Source organism: Sciurus carolinensis, chromosome 6, assembly GCF_902686445.1.
Source record: "Sciurus carolinensis chromosome 6, mSciCar1.2, whole genome shotgun sequence".
Lineage (NCBI taxonomy): Eukaryota > Metazoa > Chordata > Mammalia > Rodentia > Sciuridae > Sciurus > Sciurus carolinensis.
In genome coordinates, this window is record NC_062218.1 from 137,871,791 (window position 1) to 137,899,089 (window position 27,299).

General features: G+C 43.3%; 1 long non-coding RNA gene and 1 other non-coding gene across 4 annotated transcripts in view; both read right to left on the reverse strand.

The window, feature by feature from the left end:
- LOC124986748 (uncharacterized) overlaps window positions 1-27,299 on the reverse strand; it is a 40,385-nt gene that overhangs the window by 11,501 nt on the left and 1,585 nt on the right. For all 3 annotated transcript variants that reach the window (XR_007109076.1, XR_007109075.1, XR_007109077.1), the window contains exon 2: window positions 17,126-17,231. This is a non-coding gene — a long non-coding RNA (uncharacterized LOC124986748). The remainder of the gene's footprint in view (window positions 1-17,125; window positions 17,232-27,299) is intronic.
- LOC124987722 (U6 spliceosomal RNA) lies at window positions 24,970-25,075 on the reverse strand. Its single transcript, XR_007109243.1, has one exon. It is a non-coding gene; the product is annotated as a U6 spliceosomal RNA (small nuclear RNA).

The following is a 27,299-nucleotide window of genomic DNA, read 5'->3' on the forward strand; positions in this document are numbered from 1 at the left end:
TCTCCCTATGGGAGAAGGCAGAGGTACCGGGCCCTCATGCATGATGGACAAGGCCTTTGAGGGAACAGTTTGGAGGGGTAGGGAGGGCATGGTCACCCCAGCTTTAGCCTGTTCCCACTCACTGAGGGACAGTGTCAAAGGGACATCTCCGCACACTGAAAGGAGAGTGGAGATGGGGCCGCATACGCCTCTCTGTTCTCTCTGCATCTGCTCATCCCCACCAGGCCTGGCTCTCACCCCCACTGTGCCCACCCCAGAGACTCTTGGCTGCTCCTCACAGGGACGTTCTTTAACTGACAGGTATGGGAAAGAGGAAGAGGAAAAATATCATTTCTACCCTCCCAACTTCCCCCACCCATGAACCTCCACACGGACAATGGAGACATCTGACCCGGAGATCCTTGCAGGCTCTTCTGATACCATAAGGAGACCGAGTCATGGGCAAATGCAAAATCTTAACTCATCGGCTGGGGCTGTAGCTCAGTGGTAGAGCACTTGCCTCACACTCATGAGGCACTGGGTTTGATCCTCAGTGCCACATAAAAATAAACACATAAAAAGATATTGTGTCCATTTACAACTAAAAAAAATTTTTAAATGTGTGCCTTTAAAAAAAAATCTTAACTCATAAAGCTGTCGCTATAAAAGGGAAGACCCTGTTAGGTACCCACCTATTGACCTGAGACAATAGAATGATTACTTATGCAACAACAACAACAACAACAACAACAACAACAAACACCACCAACAGCACCGCTGGTGTCCTTCCCCCTTAGGTAAGATATGGAGACATTCTCTAGTCTTAGAACTCTCACTTGGCACCATACTGGGTGATCCCCAGCAACAGGAAACACCCTCCCTCTCCCCCTTCCCAAGATTACAATTAAGGTCCCAGGCAATTCAACAAACATTTATTGACCGTTTATGGATGCTTCCAAACCATTCCAGCAGCTGGAATTCTGCATCCTGAGGTCCTTTGGGAGGAGCAGGGAAACAGCTCAGTTAGCATTTACTGTGTGCCTACACTGTGCCAGGTTTAGGAGTTGGAGGGGACAAAAATCCGAGGGAGAAAAAAAAAAAAAGCAGCCAAGATACTCTAACCTGAGAAATACTAATCAACAAACAGCACAGCAGGAGCAAGGACTGATTAATTCTGTATGATGGGGTCTGTGACCCAGAGAAGGTTACAATTCAGACAAGTCTTGAAAACATTAGGAAGCCGGGCACTGTGGTACACAGCTGTAATCACAGCAATCTATGAGTCTGAGGTAGGAGGATCACAAGTTCAAGGCCAGGTTGGGCAATGTGGAGAGACTTGTGTCAAAATAGAGAATAAAAAGGACTGGGATAGTAAAGTCAGTGGTAGAGCATCCCTGGATTCAGTTCCCAGTATGGGGGAAAAATGGGGGAGAGAGAAAGAAAAAGAGAGAGAAAGAGAGGAATGAAGGAAGGAAGGAATGAAAGAAAAACTTTTTTTTTTTCTGGTAAGAAAAAAAAAAAAAAAGGAGTGGCATTCCAGTCAGAAATAACTGAATGTGCAAAGGTCAGGGTTAAGGGGTGGCATGGACAATTGGTCATGTAGTCAGGCCAGTTGCGTCAGGGCATGGGGTCTGGGAGCAGGGAAAGAGGAGATAAGGCTAAAAGGCAGACTGCAGTTTATGGCAGCCAAGGACACTTGCCATTCAGAGAACCTGTTGCACGGAGTACAGGAGCTTGGCAACCTGCAACTTCAGGAGCTGTAGTACCACTGAGGCCAAGGCCACATTGCCTCCTGGGCAGCTCCCAGCTAGCGGCAGAATATGGCAGGAAGGCTGGCGCCAGGTTGTTTCTGCCCAAAGTGGCATTCTCTGGCCTGAGCTCCCCACTGGGCTTGTTGAGATGTTCTCAGAGCTGCAACCCAGTCTGAAGTTCTTCCACCTGATTCTCCTTCCTTCCCCTCTCCTCTCCCAGGAGCTGGACAGTGACTGATTGCACTTTTTCTCTGCCTACTTCTGCTTCCCCTTTGTCTTTCACAGGTGTTACCAGTCTCATCCCAGGAAACCTGCAGTTCTGCTTGCTCTCTGCTTTCCAGAGTATTCGAACTGGCTGAGAAGGAGCTAGGATGAGTGCTTAGGACTTAGCACCGAGAAGCCTTTAAAGTATTTCAAATAAAGAAAGCCACAATTAGATCTGACTTTTATCAATGTAATTCCAGCGGCAGGGTAAGGAACAAAGAGGTGGGGGGAAGAAGAGGCAGTGAAAGTCTTGGGGATGTGGCTCAGTGGCAGAGCACTTGTCTAACATGTGCAAGGCCCTGGGTTCAAGTCCCAGCACACACACTTAAACACACACACAGAGCAGAAAAAGAACCATTTAAAAGGGCTTTGCACTTACTTGGTGCAAGATTTTGACCAGGGGTAACTGCTGGAAGCATGTATAACTTACAATGTACGTTTCCCCCTGAACTCGACAATCCCAGTTTTAGAAATCTATTTTATAGAAACACTAGTACAAATTCATTGGAAAACCTGATGTTCACCCATAAGGAACAAGATGAAATAATGGTACATCCACACAGCAGAATATATACTACCCAACATTTAAAAAGACTACAGTGGGCTGGGGTCGTGGTGAAGGGGTAAAGTGCTTGCCTTGCATGTGTGAGGCACTGGGTTCGATTCTCAGCACTGCATATTAATAAATGAGTAAAATAAAGATCCATCAACAACTTAATGTTAAAAAAAGACTACAGTGGGTTTCTATGTACTGCCTTAGAGAAAGATGTACACAGTATATTATCTGTAAAAAGCCAGTTGCTGAACAAAGTATATAGTACGATCCCATTTTCATAACTAATATTATGTGTGTGTGTATTTTTTGATGTTCATTTTCCCTTTTATTTCTTATTCTGGTTATTTATTTATTTTTATGATGCTGGGATTCAAACTCAGAGCCCTGTACACAGAGTTACATGCTCCATCATTGAGCTATGACCTTGGCCCATATAGTCTGTATATTTATATATATAGGCTATATAAACATAAAAATATGTATATATTGGCTGTATATACATATAAGTACATATATTTATATTTAAAAGACATTTGTATAGATAGGTCTGGAGGGAACTATACCAACTGTTTACAGAGGTTACCTCCTGGTGGTGGTAGTTATTTTACTTTTTATTTTATATGATTTTAGACAGTTACAGTAAAAGAGAATCTGGGGTTTATTTTTGTGTGGTTTGGTGCTTTCTCTGTTTTCTCATTTTAAAAATGATGAACATGGTTCATTTCTCTTTCATATCAGAAAACAAAATTTTAATTTAAAAAGCTTCACAGCTACTCAGAAAGAAATATACAAATTCTTCATATTGCCTTTCCAAAGAATAAAAGAAGGCTCCTGGGATCTTTGGGAGGGCTGTCCCTAGCCTGGTCAAGGTAAACAGAAATGAGAGACCACTGGAATTGAACTGAATGCAGCAGGGCAAAGTTCCAGAAGAAGCCAAGAGTTCTGTCTGCTCTCTAGGCAGCGGGCAGATGAGACTTAGAGGTAAGGCGGTGGGAGGCAGGAGGAAGCGAGCATGTGTGCCCAGCATCTTCACAGTGGCTCTGCCACAATGGTGGGGCAAACAAGAGGGGGTGCTGGCTCCTGTAACAGCTTGGGAGAGCAGTTGGGACTAGAAACTCATGACCTACCAAAGATTAGACACTCGCTAACTGTACAAACCAATGAACTAAAATGCTAAATGTAAACAGTGAAATGATTTTTTAAAAAAACTAAAAGAAATTGGTGAATTACTGATCTAATCTCAGTAAGAGAAAAACTTGAAATAAAAGATCAAATAGCATTCTAAGAGGCTGGACATTTTATCTACACTAAAAATGAGCATCAAAGCTAGGTACAGTGGTACATGACTGTAATTCCAGTGACTTGGGAGGCTGAGGCAGGAAGATCCCAAGGATCCCAAGTTGGAGCCCAGTCTCAGCAACTTAGGAACTTAGTGAGACCCTCAGCAACTTAGTGAGATTCTGTCTCAAAATTAAAACAAACAAACAACACTCAAACAAACAAATGAAAGGGCTAGGGATGTAGCTCAGTGGTAAATTGGCCCTGGGTTCAATCCCCAGTATAAAAAAAAAAAGTCATAAGTTGGTATGAAGCCATCATCAGGGTCCTGACTTCTAGCTCATCCACACCTCTCATTCTCATGGTCAATGGTGGGTGTTGGAGTGCTAGCCATCACAACCTCATATAAGAAAGGAAGTGGGGAAAGTGTGTGGGTGAGTATGTTTATTTATCTTGGGTGGGGTACCAGGGATTGAACTCAGTTACTCGACCACTGAGCCACATTCCCAGCCCTATTTTGTATTTTATTTAGAGACAGGGTCTCACTGAGTTGCTTAGCCCCTCGCTTTTGCTGAGGTTGGCTTTGAACTCGTGATCCTCTTGCCTTGGACTCCCAGTGTGCCACCATGCCCGGCACACTTATTCCTTCCATATTGAAGTCCCACATGACCTTTTCACTTACATCTCATTGACTAGAACTTGATCACATGGCCATACCTAGCTGCAAAGTTGCCTGGAAAACAGTTTTTTCACTGTAGTAAAAAATTGGCTGACGACTGGCTTGTTACTAGGAAAGAAGGAGAGAACAGACAATGAGCAGGTTCTAATATACATGTGAACAGAATTATCAAAAGAAAGCAAATGCAAAGATTTTAAAAGGTTGGTCCTACTAACCTTCAAATCTATGTAAAGTACATGATCTCCTCTAGCTGAGATCTTGAAGGGCTCGCAGGACAAGCCGGGTGGACAGTCAGGAAGTAACCCTTCTCTTAACAACCCTGAGACAGTTGCTCATGAATAGAATTCCAGGGTTTAAAATGCCTCCCATCCCACTGGGCAGCTCAGGGGCCCAAGGACAACTTCCTGGCTATTGTCCCCAAGTCTCCCCCCAGCCCCAAGTGACACTGGATTCTAAAAGTGCTGGAAAGTAGAGAAAAGTCTGCACCCAGGGATTCTTTAACTAAACTATGGCTAGAATTAAATTTTAGGTGTTTTTGAAAGTTCCCAAAAAAAAAAAAAAAAAAAAAAATAGTACCCTCATGAAACTGAATCAGCAGTTTCGGAACTTAAAAAAAAGTACCTCTGTTCTGTATTTGGTGGGTATCACGGTTAAGTATGAAAACTGGCCACAAAAATAAGAACCGGTGTTGGGAAATGGGGGGCAGCATCAGGCCACCCCAAGTTGCCTCTTTTGATAAATTCAGGACTTTACTTTGACCCCCACAGACCATGATGTCAATGCTGTGTCCTTCAGAAAGCAGAGAGAAGGATCCTGGAGAGCAGAGGGCGTGACAAGTGCGGGCACCCAAGGTTTCTCAAGTCCCCTGTTCTAGTTCAACAGGCATCATGCCCTTCCTTTATCTCAGACTGCCACAGGGACTTCTCATTTTTTATCTGACAGCTGACCCTTAACACTCACTTCTAATTTTGGCATTTTTTAAATGGGTGTGGAATGGGACACAAAATGCCAGAATAAACAGATATTTCATGGAGTCTAGAGAGGTGGTCAGCAGTTTGTGGGAAGCAATATGATCTGATGATGAAATATGAATGTACTTTCAAACCAGGATTTGAGACCCAGCTCTACTACTGACCATCTGTGTACCTTTGAACATGTTACTGAAAGTCTCTGAGCCTCAGGTTCCTTGTCTTTTTTTGTTCTTTGTCTTTTTTTGGTACCTGGGATTGAACCCATGGGCACTTAGCCACCGAGCCACATCCCCGGCCCTTTTTTATATTTTATTTAAGGCAGGGTCTTGCCGAGTTGTTCAGGGCCTCACTAAGTTGCTGAGGCTGGCTTTGAACTCGTGGTCCTCCTGCCTCAGCCTCCGGAGCTGCTGGGATTGCAGGTAGGTTCCTTGTCTTAAAGGGGGAGTTATACAGTCTTTACCTCTTAAAACTATTGCAAAGTAAGGTCCTGCGGGACACAGATGCCACACTCAAACTGGGGCTGTTTACAAAGATATGGGAACAGCTGAGGGCAACTAACATGGGAGGGTGAAGCACTGTAGGCTAGGTGTGAAGGACAGGAAGAAGTAAGGGAACGCAGACAAGAGAGCTATTGGAGTGGACATCAGCAGGAGCCATGAGCTCCAGAGGGAGCATGCAACTGGCCTTCAGCAACTGGATGGGGAGCCGAAGGAATAAACTCTTTTTTTTTTTTTTTTTTTTGTCAAGTGGGGTTTATTTTCTATAATCTTCTCTTATCTTTGATTTCACTGTGCTTTGTCTTCTATTTTGGTGAACTCTTAACCTCATCTTCCCATGTCCTTGGATCTCCTGCTGGTGCTCCCCATTGGCCGAACCTGACCAGAAAGCCAGAGGCAAGGGAAGTGGGTGATGTGGCCCATCAGGTCAGCTCCCAGCACAGAGCGGGTACAGAGGGTGGAAGGGTAGATCTTCAGGGGCAAATGGAAGATGAAGCAAAGTAGAGAATGTGATGAGGTTAGCATATGCTGAGAACATAGTAAGTCCACAAGTCCCTAATGCATGTTCATTTATTTTGGACTTTGGACTCTCTCTCTCTCACTGCCTCTTTTGCTTACTGCTTACTTCCTGGTTTTCAACAGATCACAAATGGTTGAAGTGACTTAAAGCAGCCAGGTGTTGTTTACTATATTGGAATGTTTATAAGGAGTAATGCACGTGTAAAATGGATAACCAAGGACTCTGGGGCCTGGGAATGAGACAGAGGAACAAAAGAAGGGCAGTAGGTTACAGATGGACCTATTAGGTTAGAGAGGTTAGAGATGAGGATGGGAGAAAAGCAGGCTGAAACAAACACACAGGATTATCTTACTTTAAAAACAGACTATGCATTTACTGGGATGTGATAACATCTCCTTTACAAATGTGTAGCCCAGTGAGACTTGCCAGAAAGGGATTTTGCAAAGAAGGTCTTCTTGCCCTAAATGTAAAGCCTGGGTTTACGTCTAGATTAACAGGTTTTAAATTCAGGATCCCTGCCCGCCCAAAGAACTAAGGAGTCAAATGGGTTCACCTGGATATTTACTTGCATGCCTCTACCTGGGTGCCTGGTCCAGGCCTCTCTTCTCTTCTGATTTGAGAAATGATTGCTTAGAGTGAACTGGTCCTTCCATGAGAAGGTCCCTTGGAGGGAAGTGGGGTGCAGAGAGTGGCTCTGAGCTGTGGTTCATAAACTCAGTGTCCTGTCCTTAAGCCTTCACCTGCTATTGACTTGCTCCTCAGTAACCTGTCCTAACACCACAAGCTACTCTTGGGTGTCTCATTCAGTCTCCAGAGCAAAGTCTTCTGTGACTGGTCCCAGAACTGCCATCTCCAAGACCTTCCAGCATCTTTCTCACATTCGTTTACCCTGCCCTTCAGGCCTTTCCACAGAGGCGTGAGAGAGGAATATACCCTCTGCCTTCTTCTGGCTAACCTCACTGTCCTTCAGGATGGCTCAGGTGTCATCTCCTCTGGGGAGCCTTGTGGACAGCATCTCCTTCCTTCAGTGCCCACGGCGGGAAGCCCATCTGCATGCTCCTGTTAGCCTCTGCAGTTCTCTTGCCCACGGCACTCACCACACTGCCTTGGTTTCTGACTAACTCTCCCAGTACGCTGACCACCCCTTGAGAAGGGGCTTGATGTTTTCTCTACCATCCAGTAGAGTGCCCAGCACACTGAGTACCCAACGGAGGTTTACTGAATGAATGTTTAGGCCATAATTCAGAAAACAGGAAAAGAAGTGCCACGTACCCCAAAGCACCATCTTAATGAAGCCACATGTATGAGAATCTTCTTCCCCTCTTCCTGTCACCCTGGCTTTCCCGCCCCTACTGCAGACAGAACAGGTGACTGGACCTCATGACGGTTTCCTTGCTCTTTCTTCACTCCTCTTTCAGGTATCCCCTTGAATGCCACCCAGTGCAAAGCAGTCACTCATCACTTGATCACACATCAGCATGTTTTAGCTTGCTAGACATCACTTATTGCCAGCAGGAACATTTTATTTGCGTTTGTTTTCTACTACTAGGCTGTGGCTCCATTTGAGCAGAGACCTTGTCCGTTCACTCTCAGATGCCCAGCATCTAACACAGTGAGAGGCATGGAGTGGTCACTAAATCTTTTTTAAACGAGTGCATACTACTCTCATTGCATGCCGATTTAATTTGACGTATATCTTCCACTTTTGCTGCCAGAATGGTGCTCCAGAAAAACACAGAAGAGCCTAGACAGCTGCCTCCTTCATAGTGTCAAAGGGTAGGAGAGAGACCTCGGTTCCCTTCCCAGGCCAAGGTGGGATAAGGCTGCCTGCTTGCAGCCTCCATGTGGCCTGCACTTCCCCATACAGGCCAGATGCAGAGGAAACCCAGTCCATCTGTCTGTAGGCCACAGACACTGGGAACCTTCCTCCAGTTTTCTGCGAGGGTAGCTCAAACTGCCCATTGCCCAGAGGACAGAGGAATGTGGTCCGAGTTCCAAGTTGGCTTGGAAGTCAGCAGAAGGCCAGCCCAGTGGCCACTCCACAGAGGACCAACCTCTTCCTTTTCCCATCTCCCCACCCTGCGAGTGCACATAGCTGCCTGGCTGGGAGCAGAAACTGGCTCCACCTCCTGCAGCTGGGCAGACAGGGTGGCTCTCTGGCTTCAGGAGCTGTGGCCTTGCTCCTGCCCTTCTCACCCCTGCAGAATCTGCTCTGCCAGCAGAGGGCCAGGTCTGGAATTTTTCACTTGCCCCTGGCACTTCCTCGAAGCCCTCTCGTTTACTGGAAATCATAAACTGTGAGAGACACCCTATATCACACCCCAAACCCGGGTACTCTTAATAGTTAACGCTGGAGGCTGAAAGAATCAGAGACATTGGCCTCCAGGTTACTCCCAGTGTCTGATGTTTGCACCTGATAATTGAGGTCAGGTTTGTTTCTTTTAAGTCACATGATTTGTTTCAAGGCAGGAAGGTGTTGGGGCCACTTGTTGCAGAGACCAGGAGGTGAGCACAGAAATGCTGCAAACCAGCTTTGGCAGCAAAGATTGTGTTTTCACAGGCAGGCAGTTCTGGAAGTATCAAGCTCAGCTGGCAGCTCCTAAATGACCCTCCAGGGGCCAAATAACCCCCCATGTTCCACTCAGAGAAAGCTCAGGGACAACCTCTAAGACACCTGCTAAATGGAGCCACTTTGGATACTTTCTGCAGTAGGGTGGGGCATGAATTAATTAGTTAACAAATGGATTAAGCACACTAAATAGCCACCCAGAAAACACAGGTCAGTTAAGGGTCTAGGAATCATAGTACAGGCCCCACCCTACCCAGACACCTAATCTTGTTCCAGGCTTTGCTTGATCTCAGGTATTTATCTCCTGGTTGTCATGGGAGCTGCTCAGATAAACAAGCAGCACAGCCAACCTGGCCCTGCTGCTTGCCTCAGATCTTCCTGAGCACACTGGGGCTCCCTGGTGGTCACTGGCTGCCTGGGCACCAGGCTGCCCAGCTCACAAGCTAGAGTCTCTCATGTGGTCTCTCTAGGCACACAGCTCTCATGTGGTCTCTCTAGGTACACAGTAGGTACTCAATAAATGCTTACTGTCTAAAGGCCCATAAGCAAACTAAATTCTTACTGTCCTTAGGCTCCGAGGTCCCTAGAGAAGCACATCTACCTCTCCTGTCACCACAGGGACTGCAGGCCAGACCAAGTGCTGCCAGTCACGCAGCTCATGGAGTGATCCTGTAACGCAAGACAAACCCAGGCTTGGAAGTAAAATGAACTACAACAAGACTGTCATGAGAAGTGGTGCCTGGGGTCTGGGCTAGTGCAGTGGTAGAGCGCTTGCCTAGCACGTGTGAGGCACTGGGTTCAGTTCTCAGCACCACACAGAAATAAATAAAATGAAGGTCCATCGATAATTATAATATGTGTGTGTGTGTGTGTGTGTGTGTAAACATACATATATACTTTTTTATATATATAAATAATAAAAAAAAACTAGTAGTGCCTGGAAAAGGGAGAGTTCCCCTCCCTTTTGTAGTCAGTCTGTCTTTAGGAAACCTGATTAACACCGTTGACCCCTACCTTTTGAATTGTAAATAACTACCCCCAAGGGATCTAACTACTCCCCTTTGAAGCCCCTGTGGAGGCTTCAGGCCCAAGGATAGAGATTTATAGAAGGAGAGGAGCCAGTTCTTCCCCTTATCACACTCTGCTTCAGTAAACATGCTTCCTACCAGAAAACCTGTTCATGACCATGTATCGGGTAGACTAGAAATTTTACAGCACCAAATAGTTTATAAATGTTGTGAAAAACTGCAGATGGGTGGTCACAATTTGGAGTCTAATCTCTTCTGGGCGCCCCAGCGTAAAATAAAGTTTGAGTTCTCTTACTCTCCTAGTGCCGTTTGCCGCTTCTTGCCTGATTCCCACAACAATCCCGCTGACCCACAGACCGCTTCTCCTGCTCCCAGAGTCAGACAGGAACAAACTTGTGTGGAAGGAACCAGTTGCACGCAGCTTGGCAACAGCTGGACGGCAGGCAGGGACCATGCCTGGCTTCATGCATACTGGATGACACACACCACAGTCAGAGAGGCAGTAGATCTTGCCACCCACATGCTGGTGGAACACCACCCTCCCTGTGTCTCCAGGTTTCCACCAGAGAACTGGGTGCACTCTCAGAATGGATCTCCTAACTCTTGAGGAAGAACAGCTAGCCTCAAGGAGACACTGCAAAGGGACTCAAGGAAGAAGCTGTCCCTGCAGACCCTAAAGAGAAATAGCCTGAATACTTCTAAAGTAGGACAGTTTTTCCCCTTTGTGATGCACAGCTCAGTCAGAAAGGGACTTGGGGAGTGGGATTAGTCCAGAATACCTAGATGATCCCCCAAAGTCACAATTCAGCCACTGCAATGTTCAGGTGGCAGTAGTACAGAGACCAGTGTGGGCCCTGGAACAAGGACGTGTGAAGTTCAGGTTGGCTGCATGACTCCAGTGTGGTCCTAGGCATTACTGAACCTCTTTGTTTTGTCATCTGGACATTATGTAAATTAAAGGGGACAATCTACATATGCGACTCTTAGCATTGTAAACCTTCAAGGCATTTTTAGCTATGGGACTATTTTTTCTTTCAAGGATGCTGAACTCAAAACTGAAAATATGCAGAGAAACCAACAATATGGCATTGCACTTCTGCAAACTTAATTATCCACCCAGGGTAGCAGAATATCACTGCAAATAACAATGTAGCAAAGAGCAGTTTGAGATACTGGGTTCAGTCATTCTAGAATCCTAAGTCATAGCAAGTGCACAGCCTCCAAGAGGCTGGGCCATATATGTGAGCTGTTTTCACCCACAGACTGCAAGAGTCCACTGATATGCCTAATAATGATAATTAAAAATAGCTTGCCACCTGTGTGCACATGCTATGCAGTTCCCACAGGTTATTTTATTTAATCCATACTGCAAATATGTGAGGTAGGTATGTTTACTCCCATTTCACAGATGTGGAAACTTGGAGTTGGAAAGGCTAATTTCCTAAGCACACCCCCACACTCACCCACTCACATGCACCAAGGGGCAGAACTGAGTTTCAACCCCAGGCTTCACTGCGTGTGGACTTCTCCCCTGTGCTACCCTGCCTGAAGCAAAGTGAAAAGTGCTTTGGTTCCCTGGGAAAACACACCTGGGTCGTCCTTAAATCTACTTTGTCAGGAGCAAGGGCTGACACTCCATCTAAGACTAGTGGGAACAGTTCTCAGGCAATAGGGTGACCAGGACAGCTGGAGAGATGTCTGATGCCCCTGCCCCACAGTGCAAAAATTGGTTCCTCTTTCCAAACAGCCTGATGGGAACAACCACTTAGGGAGTCCATGCCTCTTCCCACACCCAATTCCCTGACCTGAGCCCGAGTCCTGGCACAGGAGGGAGGGCCTGCCCATCTGCTTGCTCCCCACTCTGGGCTCCGGGAGGTCTCTGATGCCCCAGGGAGGACTACAGATCTGGCCCACAATGGGCAAGTGTGGGAGAGAGGGGTACTTGGAGCACCCCTCAGCCCCTGCTTGCAGAGAACAAAGAGAGAGCATGCTCTGTCCTCTGTTCCTGTGGATGCCCCTCTCAGAGAGGCTTTCCAGGCCTAAGATTGAGGTTCTTGCGTGCTGAGGAATCCCTGTCTCCCCATCCCCTACAAAAGCTAGAACCCTAAAGCATTAGGTACACAGCTGTTGATATTAACTTTTTCCCTAGAAACCAAATTGAGTCCAGGATCCCAGGGAGAGAGCACTGGCCTGGGACTCCATGAGCGCTGGCTCCTACCTCCAGCTTTGCCTCTGACTCTCCACAAAACTGTAGCCAAGTGACTTAACCTCTGCGGTCGAGGTTCCTCCCTGTTGAGGGGGAATCGGCATGTCAACAGCATTGGAGCTGACATTCCAAGAGGTTTTACTCTGGGCCACGCGCTGCTGAAAGTACCGTCCAGAGCATCATCACATCTCTCCTCACGGCACCCTTCGCAATAAGGACTGTCTTCCATCCCATTTTCAGATGAGGGAACCATGAAAAAGGGTGTTAGGGGACGTGCCCAAGGTCAGAGTTAGCAAAGGTGGATCTGGCTGTCAGAATCACGTTTTTCTGTTCTCCACTACAGACGCGCACAGCCATTTTCAGAAGATCAAGAACAGATGTAAAAGCATTTTGAAAGCAAAAGGAAAAAAGGGGCAAGGAGGGCTTACGCAAAACAAATATAAATCATAATCCCCTGGACAAAACTCAAGGAGCTTTTCGAATCCTCTTAACATTCTGTAGTATTCACAGAATCAGAGACCTCCAAGATGGGAAAGACCCTCGATAAGTCATTTTCTTCTTCTCCCTCCCATCAGACAACAATAATACAATTAACCAAATTATATGGGTAAGACCCAAGAGGACCAGCAAGGGGTGACCAGTTTAGGTCTTCAGCTGTAGGGAGACAGAGACCCAACTTCCTGCCTCCTAGGGGAGGGGACAGTGGTGATGATAGAATGATAATAGAAGTCCCCCTCTGTCATCAAGGTGGAACCTCTCCAATCAAATTTAAGTCTTTTAATAGATATTCAAGTATATCTTTTTTTTTTTTTTTTTTTTTTTTTGTGGTGCTGGGGATTGAACCCAGGGCCTTGTGCATGAGAGCCAAGCACTCTACCAACTGAGCTATATCCCCAGCCCCCAAGTATATCTTTTCTGGCCTGAAAGACAGATTTGATTTTATGACAGATTTGGTTAATATTGTGTTCCAAATGCGGTAACCCTCCCTCCTCCCCTCAGAGCTTCCTCTTAGCAGGGTTCCTAGCTGCAGAAAACAGAACTCCTGATGGCTTGTAGCTAGCAAAGGACCAAATAGGAGGGTATGGGGGACTTCAAAAGGCTCTCTGGGAGGGCGGTAGCTTTTGTGGACAGCCAGCCAGGAGCATACCTGAAACACACTTAGGGTGTTGCTGGGGTGGTGGCTGCAAGGCAGTGTGGCCCCGCCCTCCATCCCACAGTGCCTCCCACGCCCTTCCTCACTTCCTGAGCACTGGTCTCCTCTCTGCTCCCCAGACAATCCCTTCTCAGCTCGTGAACTCGCTGGTCCCTCTGGGGTGTCTGGACATGCTGACTCCTGGCTCCCCAGCGGCAGCAGGTTTCTGCTCAAACAGCCCTCCCTAGAACAACCTACCTCCTCTCCGCCTCTCCCTGCTCTCCTCTTCCCTGTTTTACTGCTCCCACTGAAACCCAAGCCCCATGAGGGCAGGGATGTGGGCCCTTGTTCGTTGCTGTAAGCCTGAGAATCAGAGCCAGACCTGGTACCCTTTTGGTCTGAACTATTTGCTGAACCCTCTGAAGAAACAACAAAGGAATGGTTAGAAGACTTCAGTACAAACCCACTCTCCCAGCACCCCTGCTGGCGCTGGAGAATCAGGGCAGTAACGGGAGGCAACTTGTGCCCTGCCTGCAGCTGTACTGTCACCTTGCCCAGATCCCCATCAGCCCTGCAGCTCCCACTTCAGAAGAAAGACTTGCCCCGGGGGTGGGGGTAGGGGTAGGGGCGTTGTAGCTCCAAAGCTCCCCTGGCAAGAGTCTGCTGCTCTTGCAACTTGTCTAGGCTGTTGCTGTGCAAATCATGGGGGCCTGGCCAAGTTCCTGCCTCTGCTATTCCAGAGCCTCAGATAGGCTGGGAAGTGATTTGTCCAGTCCCCTTTCACCCCATAACTGTCCAGTCCAGGGAATGACACTGACAAGCAAATGCAGCCACGTATAGACTCACGGGTCACACCAGGTCAGGGCTGGGTGGAGCCAAGGTCACACGCAAGCCAACCTGTGGCTGCAGATAATGCAGGCCAGCTTGTGCATGGACTCTGGGGTGTGGCAGATCCAACCTACACCAGCTGTGTGACCTTGGAGAATTATTTGAAAAGAAAGTACTACTTTTCTTGGGTGTAAAATGGAAATTAAAGTTCTTATTTTAAATAGTAAGAGATTCCCCTATTCAAAAGTCTATTATTTCCTATTTTTCTAAAATTTGTTCTAATTAGTTATACATGACAGTAGAATGCACTTTGACACATCAAAATAAGTGGAGTATAACTTCTCATGGTTTTATATGATGTAGAATCGCACCATTCATGTAGTTATATATGTAGATAGGGTAATAATGTCCAATTCATTATACTATCCTTCCTACCCCCATGTCCCCTCCCCTTTTTTTCCTCCCCTCTGTCTAATCCAAAGTACCTCTATTTTTCCCTAGCCTCCCTGCCTCTTATTGTGAATTAGCATCTGCCTATCAGAGAAAACATTTGGCCTTTGTTTTCTGGGACTGGCTTATTTCACTTGATATGATATTCTCCAGCTCCATCCATTTATCTGAAAATGCTGTAATTTTATTCTTCTTTAAGGCTGAGTAATATTCCATTGTGTATATATACCAAGTTTTCTTAATCCATTCATCTGTTGAAGAGCACCTAGGTTGGTTCCAGTTTAGCTGCAGTGAATTGAGCTGCTATAAGCACTGATGTGGCTGTGTCACTGTAGTAGGCTGATTTTAAGTCCTTTGAGTATTACTGAGGAGTGGGACAGCTGGGTTAAATGGTGGGTCTGTTCCAAGTTTTCTGAGGACGCTCCATACTGCTTTCCATAATGGTCGCCACCAATTTGCAGTCCTACCAACAATGTGCGAGTGTACCTTTTTCACTCTTGGGTTTTTTCGTTTTGTTTTGTTTGGTTTGGTTTGGTATCAAATCCAACTCTGGGTTGACAGCCAAAACCTGACCAATAACCTACCCAGTACAGTCACTCTAGATTCCTCCCTACACTCCCCTCTCCTTCTCATACCTGTGTGTCTAGAACAAGTACCTGTCTTCTTTTCTCCCATCTAAATTTACTAAAGCCCCAAGAGCAGTTCTTCTCTAACTTAGGGTTTTATGGGCATTCAGTGGTGTAAATATTTCATGTAACCAACAGGCAGGAAAAAGTTTATAGTACCCAACAGAAACACAGGATCCTTGAGGGCAACTGCCCTTTCTTTATAGTGTTTACCCCTACCAGGCATTTAAAAATGCATATGGGGGCTGCAGATGTATCTCTATGGTAGGGCATTTGGCGAGGTAGTGCGAAGCCCTGGATTCAATCCCCTGCACTGCAAAAATAAAATAAATAAATAAAAATGTATAAAATTCCTGCTGAGGTCTGGGGTTGTAGCTCAGAGGCAGAGCGCCTGCCTAGCACGTGCGAGGCACTGGGTTTCATTCCCAGCACTGCATATAAATAAATAAAATAAAGGTCCATTGCCAACTTAAAAAATAAACAAAACAAAACAAAAAAACCCTGCTGAATGGCTCACCTGAAACGACATGTTAAATTTCATTTAAAATGCCCCCAAGTTATCCCCCTACTTCCCAAGGAAAGGAAAAGAAAGTCACAGAGACAAACATAAGTCACTCCCATTTCTGCATGCTTGGTCTGTGTGGGAGAAAAAATTATTTCTATTTCCAACCCAGTCTTGATGATTACAGGAACTCCCCCAAAACAATGCACAGAAAGAAATCACAAGAATTAGTCTCACTTAAATATTTCAGGAAGGAAACACAGTTAAACTGAAAACTTGTTCTTAAAAAAAAAAAAAAAAAAATCGGCCCGGAAATGTTTTTAGGACTGTGTCTATAAAAGTCCCCTGGGGGATGATATGTCCTTCAGTACACTTCTCATAGCATTTACTTTTACTGAAAAGCAACAGCCCAACATTAGGACTTTCTAAAGTCAGAAGCAGAGTGAAACTGTGACCACGGTACACAGCACCCAGACGGCCAGCAGCAGCCTCTGCCCTGTGGACGGATTCCAGGAAAGCTGAACCAATAACAAATGGCATCCTGCATGCCCCAGCTTCTCCTCCCGCCTCATTCCTCTCTCTGGTCCACGCCTCTACTTCCCCTTCCCTTTCTGCCAAATACAAACCTGGGGGTACTGAAATTCAGGGAGGGCCTTTGTCAGACTGCTGAGTAGAATAGCAAGAAGTGGAATAGAAGCCCATGGCATGAAGGTACCCTCACTCCCAAATACGAAACCCAGAATCATTTTCTGCAGAGCACAAAGCTAACAAAATGGGATAGAAATAGAGCATAAACAAATCCCCTATTCAACTGTTCCTAATTGGGTCTTTGGATACATAAGATCGAGCTGTGAAATTAATAGGCGTGGCAGGAGGAGAGAACAGAGAAGTCCACCAAGGGGATGGAGGGTCTGGCCGGAAGGCATACACCTGGGGATCTGCCAGGCCAGGATGGCTCTCTGGCAGTACATGAGCCTGCACCTCAAACTTGCGGCTTATCACACACTTGTTGAACTCATTTGGGTGGGCATCCCCTCCCTGGATGGCCTACAGTGTAGACGGGAGGAACGCCACACTTAGAGTGAACGCGGAGGATGCCTCCTTGTCCCACATGCCCTCTGCAACATTCTAGGATCAATTCCGTTTCACCACTATGCCTTTTGTTTTTGTAAACAAACTGTGGAAAGCGAACGATCTCAAAATTGAATACGTATGTTTTGTACCAGTTACTATACTGAAAGGCAATGTAGACCGATGAAGAGAAAAACTCGGGTCTAGCTCACACTCACTCGTGGCTGGCATTCAAGCAAGTCTCTGGGAGAAGGGAGTCCATTTTCTTGCTTCTCTGCTGTCCAGCCTCAGGACAGTGCAGGGAATCCCAGGACGTGCTGCCATCTGCAGGCAAAACAGGACGAAAACATAAGTGATGGCCCCAGTCGCCCTCCTGAAGCCCCCGCCTGTCTTCAGCATCTGAAGACCTGGGTCCAGCCCTGGAGGAAGACCAGGAGCATTTTCCCAGTGCCAGAATCAGCAGAACTCACCACAGTTTGTGCTTGGGATCCCACCATGTGTAGCACAGTCAGTCAACACTCTCAAACAGCATGGACTTAAGTATTTCTTAGCAGCAGCACATTCTCGCACAGGGCCACTGCTGCCAGACACTACTCTGAATCATTTACTTTTATTAATTTATTTAATCCTCCCAGCAACAGGTGAGTGTTTAAGTTCCCTGCCAATCTGACTGATTGTTGAATGAGGCTGACTAATTAAAATGAAGAACTCAATAACACCTGATTCTCAAGAGAGGTCAACAATGAGAACTGAGGGAGATTCTGAATGTCCTGCAGATCATTTATTCTTAAATATTTATCGAGTGCCTGTTATAAACCAGATGCTGCCCTGGGACCTGAGGAGAGCTGTGCACACACCAGATAGTGTCCTCGCTTTGAGAGGGAGCATCCACTCTAGTGGAGGGAGGTGACAAAATAAAAGGCAATGGACGATGGGTAGAAGAAAAAGTGGGGTGAAGGGGACAGAGAGTGATGGCAATGCTGTTAACATTCATTCATTTCTTCATTCGTTCCAGGTACTTACTAACCATATCATTTCTGGCCCACTGCAACGTGCCAGGCACCTTGCCAGGGATGCAATTGCGGGCAAGAAATAGACTGGTCCCAGCCCGTATGGAATACTTAGGTAAGAGCAGCATTCAACTAATCAAGTAATCAGGGTTCTTGCCCGCACGGAGGATGTACACAAGAGGAATATTTGATGTTAACCAAATAAACACCTAAACACATGCAAAGATGTTCAACTATGTTAAGTGTGTTGGCAGAAGGGCACAGAGTTCCCATGAGAGTGTCCTGGGGAGGGGATGCTCTTGGGTCCGAGGGAAGGCCTGGGACGGAACGTGTAGAGAGGCAGCAAGGTGGTAAAAGGTATGCCAGGCACACAGGCTGGGTCAGGGACAGTAAGTGTGGACAGCGGGTAGGATGAGGCTGGACAAGGGGTGAGGCTGGAGAAGGGGTGTGGGCAGCCCTTGAAAAGAACTCCCAGTCACAAGAGTAGCAGGAGCTGTATCCTCTGTGAACTGAAGTTCCACACAGGGTCTCATGCAGAGGAGTAATGTGGTTGGATGTGTGTTTTTAAAAGATCATGCTCGGTGGAAGGCTGAAATATGGCCCCGCCAAAGGAGGAGATGTCTGCATGCCTGGAGGCTGTGCATGTGACCCCTTACAGGGCAAAAGGGCAGTGCGGATGTGACTAAGTTAGGAGTCTGGAGATGGGGAGATTATCCAGGTATATAATCACAAGAGTCCTTGAAGAGGGAGGTGGAGGGACATTGGACAACAGAATGTCATGTGAAAAGGACTTGTTGGCTTTAAAAAAAATTTTTTTTTAGTTGTACATGGACACGATACATTTATTGTATTTGTTTATTTTTATGTTGTGCTGAGGATTGAACCCAGTGCCTCAGATGTGCTAGTGCTCTACCACTGAACCAAAACCCCAGCCTGGATTCACTGGCTTTGAAGACAGAGAAAGGGGCCATGAGCCAAGGAATGCAGGTCGCTTCTAGAAGTTGGAAAGGATAACAAAATGATTCTCCTCTAGAGCTTCTAGAAAGCAAGTGGCTCTGCTGAAACTTGATTTCAGAATTTCTGACCTCCAGAATCATAAAATAATTAATTTTTATGGTTTTTAAGTCACTGATTTTGTGGTAACTTATTACAACACCAGTAAGAAGACTATTTGTTACAGAGTGCTACTGACATTTGTGAAAAAACAAGACTAGAAGTAAGGGGTAAGGGGAGGTAGGAGCAGTCGCAGGCCACTGCAGCATCCAGGCAAGAGGTGTGAGGGCTAGTGGCACGGAAGTGGAAGAGAAGAAGAAGAGTGGTGGAGTTGAAGGATCCAGGAAGGGGAGAGGTGACCAGTCAAGGTGTTAATGGAAGCCACAGCTGGCCTCCTCCAGGCTTGGCACTTGGCCACTTACCTGGAAGGGGCCCAACACCTTTACTGAAGGAAGAAGCAGAGAACCAGGGCTACGAGACCACACCATTTACTTACTCAACTGTCAACCCCATTTCCACAAAAGAGCCCGGGAGTCTCCAGGAACAGATCTAAGAAGTAATATGTGTAGAATTTTTTACTAGGCAAAAGGTAGCAATTATTTCTGCCAGTCATTAGGCCCTGTAGTAAACTCTTTTTTGTTTTTCCCCCTTTTCCTGAACAGGGAATTTGTAATTCTATAAAGGGGGTATTTAATTTTAAATAGACACATCTTCAACACGGTGTTGCAGCACCACAATTATATACAACAACTGGAAAAATCATGGTCAGTGGGATAATAGAGAAATTAAAGAAAAACAAACAAGAAACTGAGAGGCCTTCTCTCAGTATCTACTCCATTTCTAATCTAATGAGCCACCTACTTAAAAAGTGGGCTCCTAATTTGGTCCTGTTTAAAAACAAAAAGCAATAATAATGATTTAAGAAAATTTTGGAAATACTCTTTCTATTCCATTCCTGAAGCTTAAATATACACCCACCAAAACCAAGTACCTTGGAATGTACTGAGAGCTGACAAGGGCGTCTTGGGGTACTGTTTCCCTGTGACCACAGAGACCTAACTAGAGCATGAAAGGACCAAGGAGCACCTTCAGATGGCCAAATGCCAGGCGCTCCTGCTAGGAACGACTACCTTCGCTAGTAAAGTAACTAAAAAATAGATGTATGTATTTTTTACTTTTTTCTAGTGACAATACTGACATATGTATATTACTGGAAAATGTAAAAATCCTCACTGATCCCAGCCATCCTGGGATAACCCATTTGGAATATTTTCTTCTAGTCTTTCTTTTACCGGTGATTTAAAAATGTGTGTGTGTGTTGTGTGTGTGTGTGTGTGTGTGTGCGCGCGCGTGTGTGTGTGCATATGTGTGTGAACAAAAATTTTTTGGTTAGCAAAGTATGTATATGTATATATACATATCTATATATATACTTTATTTTTAACAAACTTGGGACACTGTGTGCCCTTTTCTTTTGTAAACAGTTTATAAATGAAATGAATGTCATTAAATATGCTTTCTAATATTTTGTAATATTCCATCACATGACAATATCAAAATCACTTAACCAATCCCTTAGTGAATAGTTTCTAACTTTACAATAACATAAATCACATTGGGAGCAACATCCCATATGTAGGAACATTCCTGACGTAAGTCTGTGTCTATGGCTAATTTTTTCCTACGGGTCACAGTTCCCACAACCATGCATTGCCATTACTATTTTGTCATAATTAAATACCATCTGTACTCAATTTAACATTTCTCTTTAAATCAAATAATTTCTACCCTTAACTAAATATATTTTAAAGTAAATCTTATTGTAAATGGAAAACCAGCATTTTCTGCCCCCAAAAAATGCATTTGTAAAAACAAATATGATTTATCAGAATCAAAACACCATGGTTAAAACAGAGTTAAAATACTGCTACCCCTTTTTGCTTATTATTTTATTTCAGATGGAAGATTAGGCAGGCTTGGAGAGGCCTAATTATAGACACACTGGCACCAAGCCGAGGTTTGTCTCCTTCCCTTGATCAGAAGATTCAGAAGGAACCAAGCAGGAGAATGACCTTCTCTCTGTGCAAGCCAGTGATGGACCTGTGACACACATGTCCCACATAGAATTATCCTGCAGCACCTGCACATGGGACATGTGCCTTAAGAGACATCCCTGGAAATAGAATTGGGATAAAAGGTATGAAAACCTTAAAACTGAGCCCAAACTCTATCCACAGTGTTTACTATAGTTTTATGTGGGAATGCTCGTTTTACTTCCTCTTCAAAAATGCTAAGTATTATAAACGAAATGTTCAAATAGTTAAAGCTTCTATTAAAATAGTTTAAGCGTTTTTAGTGTAAGGTAGTCAGCAAAGGAATATTCAAGGGCTACTTTCATCCTTCTCTAGCCAGTCCCTGATCCTAGGGCAAGGTTATTATATGAACCTTCTGTTAGTAGTCAGTTTACACAAACTGATATTGTGCTTGGTTTATATAAACGGAACTAAATTTGGTATAACATGAGGAAGTGACTTCAGCATTTGCAAATATTTCAGCATGTCTCTGTGCCAGCAAAGGTCAACTGAGGATCAGAACAGCATGAATTCCAAGGAATACTTTTGAGAAATAAGAGCCCCAGCAAAGCATTACTCATAAGATATAATTTACTACGAATCTTCTGTAAGTCAATGAAAATGCTAAAAGAAACACATTTAAACTTTCCAATCCTGCTGCAATATGCAATCATACAACGAGGTTATAGATTACTCAAATTTCTAGAACAGAAAAAGAAAAGTATATTTTGAAGCATAGAGAATTAATAACAATTGGAAGCTCCCAGATTATTTTTAAAAATGGGGAAAGATGAGGAAGAAGAGAGGTTAAAATGTTGCTAAAAGGTTTCTTATGTTTGGGAGAAGGTTATAGATTCTGGTTAATTTTTGTTACTTTGATCTTTGTCAGATCCAGGGCTTCCAAATCTCTAAAGAAAAAGAAAGAAGGTAAAAACAGAAAGGACAAGACACCTTGATGAATTTGGAGACACAAAGAAAAAGAACTCATAATAAATAAATGGCAAAACAAGATTGCCAGAAATAAGACCACAGTTACCAGTGATCAAAATAAAAGACCAAGTCTTGAGAGTCTTGGGTTGAAACCTGAATGTCCATGAATGGAAAATGGATAAATTATGACATTCCATTTTAAAAGTATATGTGTTTGTGTGGGGTGTAGACCAGAAAGAGGCCCGTGACTTACATAATTTGGAAAACTGTAGAACAATGTTTGTACAAGAAAGGAAAGGGTCCATAAAAACACAAAAATATTGTAACTGTGGTTGCCTACGGAGAGTGAGTTCACAGGTGGCAGGAATGGGCTTTCCTATCTCACTTTACAAATGCCTACACCACTTAAATCTACTAAAAAACTCATGTAACCAAAGAAACGTGAAGGAATGAATAATAACTATAAGAGGAGAATCAGCCAAACAGGGGATGTAGAGGACAAAAAGTAAAGCTGGTTAACAAAACCCAAAGTATTTATTTGAAAATGGACAAAGCTTTAGGGAGACTATCAAGGACAACTGACTAAAGATTAAAAAAAAAAAAAAAAAAGACTATTGAAAAAAGGAGGAAATGACAAATATAAGAGACATTTAAAAACTTATAAATGACGATGATGATACATTTTAAAATATAGATGAAATGAATGAATTTCTAGAAAACAAAAATTGCCAAAGTTGGCACAAAAAATGACAGGAAATGTGAGTCCATCTAAGAAGTTAAGACAATTTAAAAATCTGATCCCCAGAAAGTCTCAGGCCCAGGTTTTATAAGTGTAACCTGCCAACTTTCAAGGAGCAAATGATCTCTCTCTTAAAAGAGTTGTATCCAGAAATAGAAAAAAAGAGGAAACATCATCCAACTTAAGGTTACTATAAATTGGAGGAGGAGGAATCACCTCATTATCTTGCCACATACAGAATGAGCATTTGAAAAAGTTCAATGCTAATTCATGATTAAAACATGAAACACAAAAGGAAAACAGAAACAGAGATATAGAATAAGGACAAGCCCCTAACTTCCCTGCCACCTTCTTTGTTTTATAGCTTGATTATTCATGGGCTTAGTCACCACATGTAATAAACTTAGTTATTACATTTTTATTAAAAGTAATGCTTGGGATTTTCTTTCTTTCCCCTGGGATCTCAGGTCCTTAGGAAAGGACTTCCTTTACTTGTTAAGGCTATTTTCTACAAACCCATAGCTAACATCCTATTTCTCAGAGAAACTGTGTATTCTCTTTAAGAAATGGAAGAAGATGAGGATGTCTGCTGTCACTACCACCATGTCATAGAGTCATAGAGACAGCAGCCACTCTGAGGAGATAATAAAAAGGAAAACAAGTATCAAATTGGAAGGGGCAAAAGTTGTCAATGTTTGCAGCTGGCATAATTATTTACATAGGAATCTCCAGAGAACCCACAGAAAAAACATCAGAGTCCAGAAAGGATGGGACACTGGGGTGCAGGCCCGAAATCCCAGCAACTCAGGAGGCTGAGGCAGGAGGATCACAAGTTCAAAGTCAGCCTCAGCAATTTATCAAGGCCCTGAGCAATTCAGCAACACCCTGTCTCTGAGTAAAATATAAACAAAGGTTGGGAATGTGGCTCAGTGGGTGAGGGCCCCTGGGTTTAATTCCCAGTACCAAAAAAAAAAAAAAAAAAAAAAAAAAAAAAAAAAAATCCAGAAAGGTAGCTGGATATAAGAACAAACTGAAAACAATTGCGTTTCTCAGGACTGACCCACTAAAAAAAGAGAGATATATGTATACAAAATAAAATATCACATAGCAATATTACTGAATATAACAATTATCTTAAAGAGTAAGTAAAAGCTCAGTGGAGAAAATTTTAAAACACCATGAAGTACACAAAGGAAAACATGAATAAATAAAAAGCAAATGTGGATGAGAGGATGAGATTATTTGTCATTTAAAGGTATGATTCTTCCCAGATCCACCTATGATTACAATTCAACTCCAGTCAAAACTGCAGGAAGGCTTATCTTAATAGAATTTAAAATGTTTCAGGAAGAACAGAAGTCCATGATACGCTAAGAAAAGTGGAAGAACAAAAAAGTTGAAGCATTATTACAAAGGCATAGTCATGAACACAAAATCCAATTGGATTAAAAATCTACATGTGGAAGAGAAAAAACAAAGTTAGTAGAGGAAAATGTAGAAAAAAAATTTTATGATCTTTAGTCAGGCAAGGATTTATTCAATAAGACACAAATAAAACAAGCTAAACGGGGCAAGTGATAGCTATGACCACATACAGATTTCTGGTGTTTTGTTTTGTTTTGTTTTTCTTTCAATAAGCAGATCACAACCTTAAATGTAAGAGTTTAAATTATGAAGCACTTGGATTCACAGGCCTTACTTTGGTTAGGTGAGGATTGGCAATTCATACATATGATAAGAGATATGAAGAACTCATAACTTAATAAAAAGACAATCCAATTTTAAAAGTGGATCTGAATAGACATTTCTGCAAAGAAAATACACAAATGGCTAATAAGTGCATGAAAAGATTCAACATAATTAGCCATCAGGGAAGCACACACACAAAAAATCATCCATGAGCCACAACTTCACACTTACCAGGATGGGTATAATAGACAGTCAATAACCAGTGCTGATGAGAATGTGGAGAAACTAGAGCTCTCATGCACTGGTGGTACAATTGTTCCATGGTGTAGATGCTTTAGAAAATAATCCGGAAGTTCCTCAGAGTTTATTTTTATTTTTTTAAAAAACATGGAACACATCGGTCACAGTGGCACACACCTACAATCCTGGTGACTCAGGAGGCTGAGACAGGAGGACTACGAGTTTGAGGCCAGCCTCAGCAACTTAGTGAGGCCTTTGGAAACTTAGTGAGACCATCTTAAAATAAAAACTAAAAGGGTTGGGCACATAGCTCAGTGGTAAATTGCCCCTGGGTTAAATCCCAAGTACTCCCCAGTCAAAAAAAAAAAAATATATATATATATATATACACACACACAGACAATATACTAATTTGCATGGCATGCTTGCACAGGGACCACGATAATCTTCTTGGTATTGTTCCAATTTTAGCATATGTGCTGTTGAAGTGAGCATTTCTTCAGAGTTTAAACAGAGGTACCATATGACCCAAGAATTCCACTTCTATGTAAATAACCAAGAGAAATAAAAATAGAGGCTTTCAGTAGAAACTGTCAGTAATGCATCCAAATGTTGAAAATTGTTGAACACAAAAGGAAAGAGGAGAGGCACTCCATAAATGTTTTCTAGGCCTTTTAGAAAACATGGGGTTGGTTATTCCTCTGGCTATCTACAGGTGAATCTACAAGAAAGATGACATTACCGACATCAGGGTAATGGGTATTGTTCAATAAGGAATGGCCCACAAATGTTACCATAGCAAAACTAGAAGAGTACAATGTTACCCAGCATGCTGTTGGCATTGTTATAAAAAAAAACAAAAAGCAAAACAAAACAAAAACAAGCTGAAGGCAAGATTCTTGCCATCTAGAGAGTTAATGTGCACACTGAGCATATTAAGTAGCCTAAGAGCCATTATAGTTTCTTGAAACTTGAGAGGTAGCTGAAGAGAAAGGTGCCTGAACTGAAGCACCAGCCTGCTCTATCCAGAGAGGCACAATTCATGAGAACCAGTGGAAAGGAGACTGAGCTGCTGGAACCTACTCGCCATGAATTCATGGCATCATAGGTATAAAAACAACAATAATAAAAGACCTCTGGGTTGTAAGAGAAAAAAGAAAGAAGAAAGTATATGTCCACATAAATACTTGTATGTGAATATTCATAGCAGCCAAAAAGTAGAGACAACACAAATGTTCAGTAAGGCATGGCCTTATTGAACTAATGAATGAATAAACAAAATGTAGTGTATCCAGATGATGAAATAATATTGGGCAATAGAAAGGAACAAACTAATACATGTTATGATGTAAATAAACCTCAAAACCATATGGCTAAGTCACAACAGACCACACACTGTATAATTATATTTATATGAAATTCCCAGAAATATGCAGCTCTATAGAGACAGAAAGTCCAGTAATAGCTGCACAGGGCTGGGGAGGGGGACACTGAGGGACATTGGACAGTGACTGATAATGGGTACAGGGCTACTTTTTGGAGTAATGAAAATGTTTTAAAATTGGATGATGGTGATGGTTACATAAATCTGTAAATACCACCATAAAAACCACTGAACCACTGTATACTATAAATAGGTGAATTTATAGTATATAAATCACATCTGAGTAAAACTTAAAGTAATAATAATAAAAGGGAGACTAACCTACACTTGACAGAGGACTACCATTTTCATACATAAAGATGTCAATATGCAAAACACAAACCAGATAGAAAAATATCAGAAACCTAAAAGCAAAGAAGCACAAATAAGATAAATAGGCAATTCACCAATGGCAAAATGATACAAAGAGATACTCAATAAAAACAAAAAAGAAGAAATGTTGTAACATACCAGATTTAAAAAATGAGTAAATGATATAATAGTAAATACAGGCAGATGCTGGAAAAGGGACACTTCATGTGATGCTGGTGGGATGAAACTGATGAAGCCATTCAGCAGCATGAAGTGGACATTTTTAGTAAGTTAACATGCAAGTATCCTAGAAATCAGCTATGTCTGTCTGTCCATCCATCCATACATGCTTCCTTCCTTCCAGACATACATACATACATACATACATCTATCTATCCATTCATCCATCCATCCCAGAGAATCTCTTATAACAATGAGGAGGAAAGAACTAGATTTAAATGTAGTGAAATGGATTGACAAAACACATAAGGTTGAGGGGAAAAAATGTAATTTATAGCACAATGGTGTTTATTCAAGCAAGTACAATGACCAAGCAAAACATAACTCATCTTTCAAAGATATACATATTTCTAAAGCACGTATAATGAAAGGTGGTTTGGAAGGACAAACAGCAAATATGCCCATTTAGTGTGGCTGCCTCAGCTGGGGGAGGAGGTGTTGGGAGAGAAGTGGAGGATAAAGGGAGAAAATAACAAAATAAAACAAAAGGAAAGAAGGATTCTAAATGGTCCAAGGATTATAGTATGCAATAAACTGAGGAATGTGGCAATTCAATTCTCTGGGTCTGAGAGCCTAAGGAAAATAAGTAGAATCCCACACATTATTTCCTAATGGAAATTAATAAAAGTAAACTGCAGCACATGCTGGTGACTAAATCAATGAATAATCAAGCTATGGAGAAAATAAGGGTGGGAAAATGGGTTTGGTCTTCAGCCCAGTCATTCCGTCTTCAGGAAGATGGAA